At 35.1% G+C, this 16,029-nt stretch overlaps 1 non-coding gene across 1 annotated transcript; it reads left to right on the plus strand.

Annotated features, from left to right (window-relative positions):
• Positions 1-6,889: 6,889 nt before the first annotated feature.
• Positions 6,890-6,996, plus strand: LOC145128034 (small nucleolar RNA R71). The gene has a single exon (XR_013716637.1). It is a non-coding gene; the product is annotated as a small nucleolar RNA R71 (small nucleolar RNA).
• Positions 6,997-16,029: the final 9,033 nt, after the last annotated feature.

Raw genomic sequence — 16,029 nt, forward strand, 5'->3', positions numbered from 1 at the left:
CAAATGCATGATGCCATGCAACCCAAATGGACCATGTCGGGTCGGGTCAAGTCTTACCAATTATAGTTATAGACTTAGACATTAATCCAACAGTCTCCCACTTGGATAAGTCTAAAACTATTATTGCGTATGACTTCAGGAACCGATCAGCAATCATAGCTCTCAAAAGCTTCTGTCGAACTCTGACCTTGTCGATGAACTCTGACCTTTGTCAATGACTTGTCCATTAGATAAGGGATCATATATTCCTCCATTCTAGATATCATATGGACTGAGACATGGATTATCAATCATTCTCTCTGTCCATTTGTTGTTTCCCGATTTCTGATTCATGATGACTGACTGATTGAACAAATCAAATCAGTCCTGGCTTGGCCAAGCACTCACATGTATCATCTTTAAATCATCGAGGGGCCCACATATATCGCTTTTATCCCGAAGGTAAAAGGAATGGATAAACTTTGACTCATATGGCTTGTTCTACTACTTGTTGAATCATACACAAAGGCACGTTTTATAACATCGAGTTACCGAATGCGTTTTCGTGCAATCAATGTACAACCAACTCATAGTAACAACTCATATCTCTAGGTTTGAAGAATATAAGATATTATCGTCTCATGATCACTCGTGATAAAATCCATGAAGTGATTCAAATGAGTGCGGGTTGAATCCAATACTCAGAACTTATGAGCACTCATGAGTGTTGTAGCACCACTTTGTCCACCAACTTGGACCTCTACAAACCAACCCATGACAGTCTTGATTCATATCTACTTCCAACATATGACCGACTGTGGATGGTTTGAATAACTTAATCATTCAGGAAGAGCGACTTAGTTATTCTGGAAGTCAAAACATGCAAAGTGAAACACAAGAATAAATGAATCAAATATGGTATCAAACCCTATGAATATAAATAAACACTTTTATTTATCACCATACTGATTACTCATTATTCATTGTTTCGGTTTTATCAACTTTATACTTGAATTAAAAACACTACTTGTCCCATGCTCCAAGCATGTACACTATGTTTTTCTTAAACAATAGCTTTGCCATACACCAAGTATGCACTCTATGTTTGTCTATGATCCTTACTTTGTGAAATAAACCAATTGAACATAATTTCAATGATTCTAATTTCACACTCCCAAATCCTTATCGAAAAATGTGAGAATTTCAAATTCCTATCATTTATCGAAATCTGTTTAGATTTTAAACTTATATGCACTGACCCTCCTGTAATGAATATGTACAAAGTCACAAAGACTTGTCAACAGTCATTATAAGGTATTCCAATGGAGATCAACTCCATGGAAACTAAGTCTCATATTCAAAGTACATTGCTTTGGACATGCTTCTTGCATTAAGTTTTCTAATCTTACACAGATAACTTCCACCTATGGAGACAACTCCATATTCTCATTTTGACTATCACTTCTGAATAAGAGATGCCTCTTTTCAGAATATGTCAATATGGTCCTTCCAAAATTAGCACTATACTTCCAACTGTCCCTGAGCAACTAATCTTTGGTAAACCTCAGATTGTCCTCGACAATTGCTTAATTATTTTAGTCATATCCAATTCTAGACCTTTTCCCTTCTTAATGCCTCTGGGCATTTGGAAAAATTTAGAAATGACAAATATTATAGCACATGCAATCGATCCTGTACCCAAAGCAAATGGTACACGATTCATGATGTCTCACATAAAGACATTATTCTAGATCAGTCTTTTGCTACAATATTTTTATTTGCCATGTTTTCAAAATTTTCACTATGAAGAGGGATGCCGTAATCATAATCGAATTTTGAGAACGCAATATATAGAATTTCCTTAAGTTGAACCAATCCAACATGAAATTCATATATATATATATATATTCTTGACTAAAGATGATTAAGGTCTCAATCTAAGCCTTTAGAACTAAAATGAAGTATATCCTCTCCCTTAATTATAGCAAAACAACTTTTTCAATCCCTGCAGCCTCACGAATTGAAACTTTTGTTTTCTATAATTAACATTGCTAACTTGCAACACTAACAATAATTATCATGCTCCCACTAACATGATGATTATTAGCATAACACTTATGCTCCCACTAGCTTTGACATGTACTCAGAAATCAGCTGGACTTCTAGAAATCAATACTTTATTGACTTTCTTACCAAAGTTCAGATTTCTGATACGAGATGCTTTGATAAAACTTTATCAAAATCATACACCTTTCCTTAGATAGCATGCATGTGTGTCTAAACAATTTCAGAACTATGAAAAGGGATGCCGTAATCATAGTCTCAATTGTTTAGACCTTTTGCCATCTGCTTCAAATCTACTTGGTGGAAGTGTTCATCACCATCATTTTCATGAATCGGAGAGAAACCTTATGACCCTTAGATTTTATGGTGTATGTGTTCTTATCCATGTGAATCGTCAAAACCATAGTCACAAGACAAGGATAATGACAAATCCAAACTCATATGGACTAAACATATGCAATCTTAACTTCTTGCCACCTGGCAGTACAGGGCCTGCCATTGCTTCCAAGTTGTAATGCAACCAATTGAGAACTTTCAGAACTCCTATGCAAAGCCAACTTTAACTGGAATGGGCACAGAATATGTCAACACGATAGGTTATAAACCTCAAGTCGTGTGCTAGTGAAGAACCTCAGGTTTTATTCTTGATTAGTTCTTGAAATTCTTTTTAGGATCTTTAAGACTCCCACTATCCTCTTGACATATAAGACTATCTTGCCAAATATTCAAGAGATAGTGCGGATTTTTTATCAAGACAAACACTTCACACAATTGGCCTTAGTTGGTCTTTGTTTTATCCAAAACATCACAACTTACCAATTTCAAATGTACAAGAGTATGACACTTTTACTCTTACATTTGACAAGTGTTTTAAACATTTCTTTAAGATATGTCACTCAAGTTACAATCTTGGAGTATGAATCTAAGAATTGTTTTGGAACGAAGTATGACTCATCTTCCTGGTCTAACCATTTCAACAATTCATGACTCCTCTTCTTAGTCATAAGAATGCACTAAGATGACCTTTAGAGGACTAATTGTGATATGATTTCTAAATCATTAAGATGATTACAAACATGATACTAAAGTACTCTCCCATCTTTTCAGATTTGAGAAACTTTTATCTGTCTGCCTAATTTGATTCTTCCCATTCGTTCTGCCATACATTGAGACTTTTCCAATGTTTCAGAATTATACTTAAACTTGTAAGTATAACCATATTTACTAAAATTTAGTAAATCATGACGAATAGTCTTAACGAGCTTTGTGGTGGACTTGACCAGTGCACAAGAATGTGTACTCGATCCCTTTAGTCCTTAACTTGACTCACACATCCATGTGAACAAGTCTTAATTTTCCAATGCTTGAAAGTTCTCATTCATCATACTATTCAACTTGCATGATTCCAAGTTTCTATCCAACTGAAGCCTTGGGAATGAGAATCTTTCCTTATTTGGTAAATTATGACACTACTACAAACGAAAGAATCAAGTCCATTTTTTTTTCAAATATTGCTATCAATGGAATCATATAAACAACCATTTTTCACAAATGCCACTTGTAAGGATATTTAAAATAAATATAAAATTAAAAACTTTTATTTTATTTCAAAACTTTGCGGAAAAACTTATCCTTATAGTGCAAATGCATACGGAAAAACTTGTTGTTATCTATTCCTAAACAATATATCATAACTCCTAAGTAACAACTTCAAAATTCTGATGCGATCGAAATCCACCTACGCGATCAGAATCAGCATATACTTCCTTTAAGCTTTCTCTCTATTCTTTGATTCTTAAAACATCAACATGTGACCCAGTCACATCATGTAATGAGGATCTTAGAATAGAAACTTAACAGAGTTAGATAATGGGCTCTACCTGATGTAGAGTCAAACTTATTGACTTTAACATCCTTAGGTAAATTTGGCAGCTTTGCAATCAACGCCCCCTCCTTTGGCAAAATAAACATATGGACCCTTTGGTAATGGGACTATCTCAGACTTAGCCTTTCTCCTTACCATTTGGTCAACCGGGTTGACTATGGCCAATCCCTTTCCATTGGGAAGAGAATGCTTTTTCTGGATTTCCAGTGTCACCATTGTCACTGTCCATAAAGTTTTTGGGAAGTTGATCTTCTAATCAAATTTGCTTTACTATCGTTCCAAATCATTGCTGATTCAGCAGCACCAAGCAAATAGATATGATCATTAAGGTTCATGTCATAGTCTGTTTCATAGTAGTCCCAAAGGAACTCACTATGTGACTTAGAAAGTGATTGAACATCCAACTTTCTCAAGACTTTGACACCCAACTCTCCCAGCTTGTCAATATGTGACTTCATCTCTAAGATGTGATCACACATAGAGCTTGCTTGCCATTAGGGCTTGAGTGACCTTGAACTTGTGGGTTAGGGAGAATAATTGGAGGAGGTGGAGGAAGTAAAGTTCCAAGAGATTTGGGAAGATCATAGATGTCTGAACTAGACATCTTTTGGGAGATATTCAAGATATTTGATCTAAAGTCCTTAATATAACACCCAATATGAAATCTTAAGGCTAGGATCCAACAACCTATTTATAACTGGAAGAAGGATGCCGTAATCCGAGTTATAAAATAGTTGAAGGTAGGTAAATGACGATTTACCAATTTCCACCATGAAAAACGAAATAATGTAATTAGGTTTTTAATTGGATTTGAAACTCCTAGATCTTTTGAGATTCATTGAACTTTTCAATGGCATGTTTCAATCTCGAGTGTGCCCTTCAGGTTTTGTGACTGGGATGCCGAGGATCACAAAACAAGGTGTGAAGTAACCATGCAAATATACTTGGTACCCTTAATATTTACCCCTCAATCGATGTGCTGGTTAACCACACGAGCTCCACCGATACTATGATAAATATTAAGTTACCCTTTGCCTACTTTGTTAAATCCAGGTTAGTGTGCCGGTTAACCACACACGCTCGACTAACGGTTTAAACAAAGTGCAAAGTGTAATTTCATGGATTAGCACCTTATTCACATTTTCCTAAGTAACTAAGATTGGGAATTTATAAAAAGTTTAGTTACTTAGTATTTATCATTAATACTTTTAATGAAGGGAGAATTATAGTCCTTGTCCTACCCGTTCGGCTAATGACCCTCCACCAGTCAAGGAAGCGGTGGGTGAGAGTGGACACCCATTAAACTGCCATTTTATAGGCAGTAACCTTATACCCCCCTTATAGACCGGCTTCGTGAATGAGGCCTACTAACGGTAAGACTGACTTGCTCTTATACATATATTTATTATTAACTTATAATACTATAAATTATAAGGGTTGAATTTTAACTTTTAAAATTCTAAGGGCTAACTTGGAATTAAAGTATTCATGGGGAAAACTTTACAAATTCCAAAACTTGAGGGCAAGTTTTGAAAATATTCAAAACTAATTAATTCCATAACTTATGTGTTTAAAGTAGTTTTAATTAAAAAAAAAACTCTTCAAGTTCCATAACTTGAGGACAAGTTATGGAAGACTTTAAACTAATAAAAGAATGTAACTTTTCTTTATTTTTGTAACTTATGGAACTAATTAAGGTTACACATTTTATCATTTAATGAAGTGACTCTTGAACCTCCATAACTTGAGGACAAGTTATGGAGTCATAAAACCATTTAATGAGGACAAGACTCTTCATTTTTGCAACCATTGCCAACTTTTTATGAGTTTTATGAAACTTAAATGTGACTTTTCATATAACTTGAGGACAAGTTACAAAAACACATTTTAGAATCAACTCTTAGATTAAAATGGATTGAAAACACATAATCAATTAACTTTTCTATTAATCTAATAAACTCATATGAACAAAGATAATTCACATCAAATTTTTTTCAAGTAATTAGCATAACTTTTAAACTAATACAATTCGATTTTTCAGCTAATTTTGCAAGTATAACAAGAAAACAAGCCTTGGCTCTGATACCACTGATGGGTTTTGCGCATTCTAACACTCCTAAGTGTACATGCAACCCTAAATACCTTGGATCTATGTTTTCTCTATTATACATGCAATTATGAACTTTCCAAGGTATTACCCTATCTAGCATACAATACTTGATACTTGGGTAATCAAATGGATAGAATACATACCTTTGTTTGATTTAGCTTGTCTCCATGAAGCTTGAGTGCCTAGTGCCCCATGTGTGACACCTCAAATGGTTCACACAACACCAAATGCACATGGAATGACTTGAGAGAAATGGAACACTCCTTGAAATCGTCTAGCCCTCATATTCACACATTAGTGCACGATTTCTTGAGCCATGGGATTCTTTTATATGGTGGCTATTAGGGTTACACCATGTAACTCATAACTTTACCCATTCCTTATGCTCCATGGATTTTAACCTCCATGGAGTATCCATGGGTCACCCCATGGACTTAGTCCAACATAAGAAATCTTGGATCACAAGCCCACATATATAAGAATGAATGATTTATACAATCAACCCATATATTTAATTAGTCTCCTTTTGATCACTTAATTAATTCCAAATTAATTCTTGATCAATACTAATTAAATAACCTTATTAATATATTAGAACTAATAATATATTAACCAACCTTAAGTGTTATTTCTCTCATTATATTCTATCCAAATGCATGATGTCATGCAACCCAAATGGACCATGCCGGGTCGGGTCAAGTCTTACCAATTATAGTTATGGACTTAGACATTAATCCAACAGCTTTATCACCGAGGGTGCCTTCTTCGTGAGCGGTCCTTGCGAGTCAAGAAGTTTCCTTGTGGTCACATTCACTCCATCATAGAAATTGGAGACTTCTTGTTGGCTATTAAGATCATGATGTGGGCAATTCCTTAGTAAACCTTTGTATCTCTCCCACGCCTCGTATAAGGACTCTCCAGCTTGTTGCTCAAAGTTTTCTATGGCTTTCTTCAACTTGGCTATCTTTGAAGGAGTCTTCCTTCATCTTGGCCCAAGTGGTGATGGATCCTGGAGGGAGTGATTTGAGCCAATCTTTCGCAGCTCCCTTAAACGTGACTGGTAGCATACGAAGCAGAACGGTATCGCGACCCACATTTGGAACATTGAAGTGGTCGGCAATGTCGTTGACCTCGTCTAAGTGCTTGTATGCGTCCTCGTGATCTCTCCCGTAGAATGGGATCTCCTTAAGTTGAGCTAGTATGTGGCCTTTGAGTTCAAAGGTGGAAGTCACGGGGATTGCGGGTTGCACAAGTCCTGGGCCGGTATCATCACATATCCTCTTCTTCCATTCTCCCATGGGAACTTCATTGATGTTCTCCATGGTGTTGTCGAGTTCTCCTTCTAAATCACTTCCTTCTTCGTATTAGGAATTATACTCGTACTAAAATTCGGTTTCTTTGTGGAATGTATCGTCTCCAAGATTTACAAGGTTGCTTCCTTCGCTCTTTTGGCTGCCAGACTCACCTGCTTTCTTGTTCTTTTTCTTCCCAAAAAATGATTTGAGGCCCTTGAACGATGATTTCTTTGGCGGGTTAGTGTCTTCAAGTACTTTGTCTTTGTTTTTCCTAAGTGCGGATTCTGGGTCTTCAAGTGGAGGAACCAAAGGTGTGTTGGATCCTCGGGTCATGTAATACCGGCAACCAAAACAAGAAAAACGCGTAAAAAGAACAAAAATAAAATAAAATAAAAAACGAAATTTACTGTTTCAGCGACGGACTCGTCGAGTCTGTTCGTAGGGACTCCGCGAGTTTACTGCTTAAAATGAAAAAAAAATTTAAACAGAAATTCCTAAAGGCTAAAAACTGAAAATCAATCCTAATACTAAATTTACTTAAAACAGTAACTTTGTGCAAGAAAAATCTCACACAAAGGATCGATAACACTAGTAATCAAATTAAATTTTAGAACCGTTCCCCGGCAACGGCGCCAAAAACTTGATGTGTGTAAGGAGATAAAATAAAATAAAACCAAAATTTTATTTATTTATGAAATGCGGAAAAACTTTTCCTTACAATGCAATTACATATGAAAACTATGTTATTACAAATTTCTAAGCAATCTATCATAACTTTTAAGCAGCAGCTCAAAATTCTGATCATCGAACCATGCGATTGAAATCCATCTCTTCACGATCAGAATCAGCTTACTCTTCCTTTAAGCTTCTTTTCTTTTCTTCGATTCTTCAAAAAATAAAAAATGTAATTACATTACATCATGTATTAAGAATCTCCAAATAGGAACTTAATAGAGTTAGACAGTGGATTTTGCCTGAAGTAGAGTCAAAAAATTTTGACTTTACCATCCTTGCGATCTTTCAGGTAAATATGGCAGCTTCGCAACCAGTGTCCATTCTCTTGGCAATAGAAACATATGGAATCTTTGGAATGGTACAGGGGACTATCTCATACTTATCCTTTCTCTTTACCATTTGGTCAAATGACTTGATGATGTGTGTAAAACCAGCTAGTTTTAATCCTACTTTTTAAATATAAATTTAACACACAAAAGGCAATGTACCTGTCAATTGGTGGTATAATTAAGCAAGCAGGGTATCGAACACAGGGAACGGCAAATTAAACTAACTAGTAGAATTATCTAAAAGCAAATAATAAAAGGAAGGGTTTTCTTTAGTTTTGCAAGACTAGAAAATTAAACAATTAACTAAAACTTAAACTACCAACTAAGCAAGAAAAGATCAACTAAATTCAATAACAAAGAAGACTTCTGTTTAGGTTTGAATCCTTTATTCCTATGGTTGATTTTATGGCAAGTGCAATGGATTAACTTTTCATTGGCTACCGATTAGTGTGATTAGGTTCATGTTCGCTATTACTAATCCTTAGAAGACAAATCAATTCAAACGGTGGCCAGTTGGTTAAATTGACAGGTTTTGTAATTTATTGATTCGGGTTAAGTAAGACTTGTAGTGGTTAATTAAATTGGTCGTTCATTTAACCTCTTGCTGATGGTTCGTCACACAAGCTCACACATTAACTTACCTATTCTCTATTAACCCTAGTTTCACGTTCGCTATTCCTAGGCATATAACAATGTTTTCACATAAATCATATGAGATTAGCAATTAAGAGATGGTCATGCAACTTAATATACTGGTTAATTAACAGCAAAATATTTATAGTTAACACATAAGGTTCTTTAACAAGCTTAGCAAAACATAATCACCAAATTAAATCAATCCAACCATAAAATCATACCATAATCATAAAGTCATCTATCCTAAACAGAAGATAATAGTTTTAGCTCATGATTACAGTAAAACTAAAATCAAAAACGAAGTCAAGTAGCTCAAACATAGTTCAACTTAAAGAATAAATAACAATGGACTTGAATTTGCCTTGATTCTTCTCAAAATTGGATCTAGGGGTTGATTCTCTGACTTCCAGCACCTTAGCAGGTCTTCTAATCGCAGCTTCTCCTCCAAGGATTTCTTCCAAAAACCGGGTATCGATCTGAAAGCCCCTTTTTATAGATTAGAGGCGACTCGTCGAGTCCAAGGACTGACTCGTCGAGTCCCTCATTAAATCCCCGTGTACGGAAAGGCAATGACTCTTCTACTTCGAGAATGTTCGTGAGAACTCGTCGAGTCAAGGGTCCACTCGCCGAGTCCTTCTTGGTTTTTGGCTCTTTTCTTCTTCCTTTGATTCCCAAGCTCCCGATAGCTTCTCGTGCTTCCTTTTTCTTCCGAGCACTTCTTATGAACTAAAAATATAATTTAAACGTAATTAAGCATCTTTTGTTCCATAATTGAATTAAAATAGTCAAAAAGTATTAATATTCTTATACAAAATATATGACTAAATATGCACATATCACTTGACCATGGCCGATCCCTTTCCACTGGGAAGAGAAAGCTTTTATGGACTTCCAATGTTACCAGTGTCAATGTCCATGGAAGTTTGGGAAGTAGATCTTCCAATCAAATTTGCTTTTACCAGTGCGCCAAATAATTACTGATTCAGCAGGAACAAGCAAATAGGTAAGATCAATAAGGGTCATGTCATGGTCTGTCACATAGTAGTCCTTAATTAACTCACTATATGACAGGGAAGTGATTGAGGAACCCAGTTAACAGCCAACTTCCTTGAGACTTCGACACCCAACTCTCCCAGCTTGTCAATATGTAACTTCATCTCCAAGTCGTGAGCACATACATACTTTTCTTCCTGCCAATAGGGCTTTGAGTGACCTTGAACTTGTGGGTTAGGGAGAATTATTGGAGGAGGTGGAGGAAGTGAATTTCCACTAAAGCACAAAGAAGGGATTAATCTTTCACCTTTGATCGCATTGTGGAAAATCATCTTTATAAAGAAAGTTTATTCAAAAGATTCGGGAAGACCATAGTTGTTTGAACTAGACATCTATAATGGGAGAAATTCAAGTTTAGTTGATCTTAGTCCTTAATATAACACCCAACATGAAATATTAAGGCTAGGACCCAACACAATATTTTACAATTCGGAAAAGGGATGTCGTAATCCAATTGCAAAATATTTGAAGGTAGGTAAATGACAATTTACCAATTTCCACCATGAAAAACAAAATTGATTATTAAGTTTTAAATGAATTGAAATTCCTAGATCCTTTGAGATTCATTGAACTTTTCAAGGGCATGTTTAAATCTCGATTGTGCCCTTCAAGTTTGTGACTGGGATGCCGAGGATCACAAACAAGGTGTGAATAACCATGCAAATTAGCTTGGTACACCAAATGTTAAAACCACCTAATCAATGTGTCGGTTAACCACACACGCTCCATTGATCTATGATTAACATCAAGCTACCCTTTTCCACGCACTGTCCGTCCCAGATTAGTGTCTCGGTTAACCACACACGCTCCACTAACGACTTAACAAGGTGTAAAGTGAAATTTCATGAGTTAGCCTCAAATTCACATTTTCCTAAGTAACTAAGACTCGGAATTTATAAGTGTTTAGTTACTTAGTATTTCATTATACTTTTAATGAGAATTTAAATGTCCTGTCAAACCCGTTCGGCTAACGAACCTCCACCAGTCAAGGAAGCGGTGGGTGAGAGTGGACACCCATTAAACTACCATTTTATAGGCAGTAACCTTATACCCCCTTATAGACCGGCTTCGTGAATGAGGCCTAGTAACGGTAAGACTGACTTTGTTCTTATACATACATATATATATATATATATATATATATATATATATATATATATATATATATATATATATATATATATATATATATATAAATATTAAACCTATAATATTATAATAGTATAAGGGTTGAATTTTAAACTTTTAAAATTCTAGTGTTTGGAACTAAATGTTTCAAAGTGAGACTTTGCATTTACAAATTCCAAAACTTGAGGGAAAGTTTTGAACTATTCAAAAACATTTGGAATCCATAACTTATGAATTTAATATAGGTTTTATGAAAAGACTCTTGACATTCCATAACTTGAGGACAAGTTATGGAGTTCATAAAAACATTTATGTAAAAGACTCTTCAAGTTCCATAACTTGAGGACAAGTTATGGAACACTTAAAACCATTAAGATGACATTTAGATGAGACTCTTGGAATTTCATAACTTGAGGACAAGTTATGGAGTTCATAAAAAACACATTTATGAAAAACTTTTCATTTTCCATAACTTGAGGACAAGTTATGAAGTTCATAAATGGCATTTAGATCAAATATTTCAATTAACACAATAAACAAATAATTTTTCTATGATCAAGATTAAACTCATAAGTTAAGATAATTCATATCAAACAAATTTCAAGAAATTAGCCTAATCATATAAATTAATACAAATCGTGAAACTTTGACAATTATCTTTTATTTGGATGAGTATAATCATTACCATAGCAACAAAAGCAAATTTTATGAGCAAAAACATTTTGTGGTAATGATCCTAATCCAAAACAGGCCAAAAAACTAAAATATTTTTTCACTAAACAGTCACCACCTCCTGGTGATCAGGCAGATTCCAAAAAAACGATTTTTCTTGCTTTAAAAAACAATAAGCATCAAGTATAATAGAAAACAACCCTAGGCTCTGATACCACTTATGGGTTTTGGTATAATACAACATCCTATGGTGCACATACAACCATAAATGCTTTGGATCTATGTTTTCTCTAATTATACATGCAATATTGTTTCCAAAGCATTAAGCCTACAACTAGCATATAAAAGATATAAACAACATAAAATAGCGTTATGGAGTTACCTCTTTATTGTAGCTTGTAGAACTTCTTCAGTTTGTCCTTTAAGAACTTAGTGCCCCAAGTGTTGCACCTCAAATGGAATCACACAACACCACCAACAATGGAGGACTTGAGAGAGAGTACTTGTACTCTAATATCGGCTATAGCTATTACACTAGGGTGCCAATTTTAGGAGCTAATGGGTTTCTTATATAGTGTGGCAAAACTAGGGTTACACCATGTAAACCCTAATGTGTATGGACTTCCATATTCCTTAGGCTCCATGAGTTTAAATCTCCATGGATTATCCATGGGTTGTCACATGGGTTTAGCCCAACCTATGGAATCATGGATCATTGGCCCACACCATAAGAATGAATGATTTTACCAAATCAAGCCCTTATATTTAATTAGTTTCTTTTGATCACAAAATTAATTCCAAATTAAATCTTGATCAATACTAATTAAATAATATGATTTAATATTAATATATTAGAACTTATAATATATTAATAAATCATGAATATTGTTAACACGATGTCGCGCGCGTATTAAACAAGTAAATTATCACTGCTTGTTGCACTAAAAATATAGCACAGGGAAGCAGGGTCGAATCCTCAGGGACACAGCCTAAAAGTCAATGCCTTTTTGCATCAGGCACATCTAGTCAAAACAGAAATTACAAAAAGGGGGGGGGGGGTTGATTAAAACGAAAAACTAAAATTGCAGTGATATTAAATTAAATGAAAGTCAATAATAAAAACAATTCCAGTTCTGCTGCGACTTTCCTAATCTTGCAACTGATCCAAATCTGATTATTTGAGATGCGTTCTATCTAAGCTGGTACTGAGAAAAACTAACAAGCTCTAGTAATTTCTCTTTTACCTAAACTAGTTAATCAAAACAAGCTCTTCAATTAACCCTAACTTTTTACTGTTCAACTAAATAAGCTCTTAATTAAATCAGAAAAGTTGCATTAAGTTCTTTGTAAAACTCCCAGCGATACCCAATACTTCTCACAAGTTCGGAAGCTTAAAGATATGATTTTTACAGTTTATACCAGAGTTAAATCCCAAAACGGAACCAATATGATACTTGTTACTTTTACCAATTTATTAGAACAATTACGGATTCTATTAATTGATTAACTAGAATGATAAAACCCTAGCTAAGTGATCTAACTAACAAGAATTCAAATCAAACATTCATTAAGCTTAATGTGACAACCCGAAATTTTCTTTTTGTATAAACTCCGCAGTCAAGCACATCAAATAATAGTCAAATTCATCCCAATACATTTTTTTGGCCGGTTTTAAGTTCGTTTGGGTGTTTTATTTTAATTTTTCGTCAAACGAACAAATAAATGGAAGTATCCGTTAGGAGTGTTGTGTAACAAATAAACAATTAACACCTTAACTAGGTGTTTACGGCTAAACAAGGGGAGTTTGGGCCGTAAGCTCCCTTTGACCATGAACTCATGCATATAGCATGAGTTTACCCTTCATTCTTTCACTTTTCACTTCCTAACTCAAGAACACCCAAGATTCTCTCTCAAGTATCATATCACATTTCTTCAAATCCTCCAAAAATGTAAGTATTTCCTTCCTTGGTTCGTTCATATAACACTTTATCTAGTGTTTATACTCGATTTCATCCATGGAAATCTCCTCTTTTCTTAGATCTTCAAGTGTTCATCAAAGCACCAAGAACACCAAGAACACACACTAGTGTTTTTGGCCCTTAAACACTCTTACAAGCTTCCTATAAGTAAGTGCACTCCTCCTAACTAGTTAATTGCTTAGTATACTTGCTAAACTATGGAAGAACATCAAAAACCCCCAAGAACACTTGGGTTTACGGTCAAGGGATATCCTTGAACCGTAAACACCACCAAGTGGTGTTTTGATGCCCCTAACACCTTCTATGGCTTGTATAAAGGACTAGAACCTTGCATGCATGAACTAGAAACCCCAAAACATGAAAATGTAGAAGTGACCAAGAGTTTACGGCTGTAAACTCATGGGTTTACGACCGTAAACTCCCAAGGAGTGGTCCAAGGACCGTAAACTCCAAAGAAAGGCCATTTCGAGCCCCAGTCACTTCCTAAGCCTTGGATTCGAGTCTTGCTTATTTCCTTGTGTGGTATAAGACCTTAAAACACCCAATGGTACCATTACCATGAGTTTACGGCCGTAAACTCAAGGGGGAAATGGTCCAAGAACCGTAAACCCATATGATGCTACCATATGGGGAGTAACCTCTAATGTGAGGCCATACTCTCTTTAGATGCAACCCTTTAGTACTCCTAGCACTTGAAACCAGGTGTTTCCATGTATTAGGGTGTCTTTACTTGCTAAATTAGTTATTAAATGACTAATTAGATACATAAATGTATCATTACATGTTCAATAGGATCCGCGTGTGTGTTCAAGTCCTTATTTGACACTTAGCATCCTATACCATCCGTTCATCGGAATCACCCACTACAGGTGAGTTCATACCCCTTAATCAACCTTTGAAATGATTTTAAATGCTTTTATGGGGGGGGGGGAATACAAGTTGAACTGACAAGTTATTATATATCAATCACATGTGATTAATAACCGTCAGGCAAATAGATTTTTGCATGTTAAACTGTTTTATTCAGCTAAAGGTTTTCAAATCTTGTTTTCAAGTCTCTTTTAAAATACAAAAACCTCTTTTTAATTTACTAAACTTTTATCAAAGTCTTTTCAACTTATACTCTTGTTAGATTCATGTCTATATAGATATAGTTATATAAGTAGGGTTTGAAGGACTCAGGACTGATAGCCCCGCTTTATTTCATGTTCCTTTTTTGGTTGTGGACTTAGAGCATCCAGTTATCTGTCCGAGTGTCGTTGAAGTCCTAGTTATATGTTATGTATATCTGGTTAGATATTAAAACTCTTACTCCAGTTCAACACCTTTGGGTAGCAAAGGTACCTAGATGACCTCTCAAGTAAACTATAATAGGTATAGTTTAGAAACCAATCATAACTTTCATGAAGGAGAACTTAGTTAAATCTATATTCTAAAAACTTGTACTTTTAGTGAAAAGCAAGGTATATAGAAATCATAACACGAGATATATCCTCATGACGCGGATTTCACCGTTGTCGAGTGGTAACCAGAGTCTCATGGAGGGAGAGCGGGCATTGTGTGTATAGATCTATACGGGACAGACCATCCCACATCCTGACTGCTAGCTACAGTCCCGACCGACCAAGCCAAGGGGTGACAAATGTCACATTCATTTCGACGCCAGCAGGTCGTCGTGTTTACATCCGTCAATCAGTATGGTTATGAGTATCTTTACATTTACCTTATAATTCATGTCTTTAAGGTAATAAATGTTATCACGGTATTTTTCTACATATAAAACCCTCATAATATATTTTCCTAGTTATACACTAGGCCACATTTTAAACCTTTAAACTAACCTACTTAGGATTAAATGCTATTCTAGACTCTCCGAGGTGTATTGTTCATTTAATACCACCTGGAGTCTGCATTTCATTCATTTAGACTCTCCGAGGTGTATTGTTCATTTAATACTACCTGGAGTCTGTATTTTATTTCTTTATAAACGGTAACATCATTAATGAAGTAAAGCATTATTTTCCCTATTACTTTTGCTTGTGATCTTCTCACATATTCATTAAAGTATAAACTATATTTTGATAATGATAAGATACTTTTGAGGGAAAATACTCCTTAAAACATAAAACAGTCGAGTTTTGGTAGAAAGCTACTTTTATTAGAA

Source organism: Lactuca virosa, chromosome 7 (assembly GCF_052849685.1).
Source record: "Lactuca virosa cultivar CGN04683 chromosome 7, Lactuca_virosa_CGN04683_v6, whole genome shotgun sequence".
NCBI lineage: Eukaryota > Viridiplantae > Streptophyta > Magnoliopsida > Asterales > Asteraceae > Lactuca > Lactuca virosa.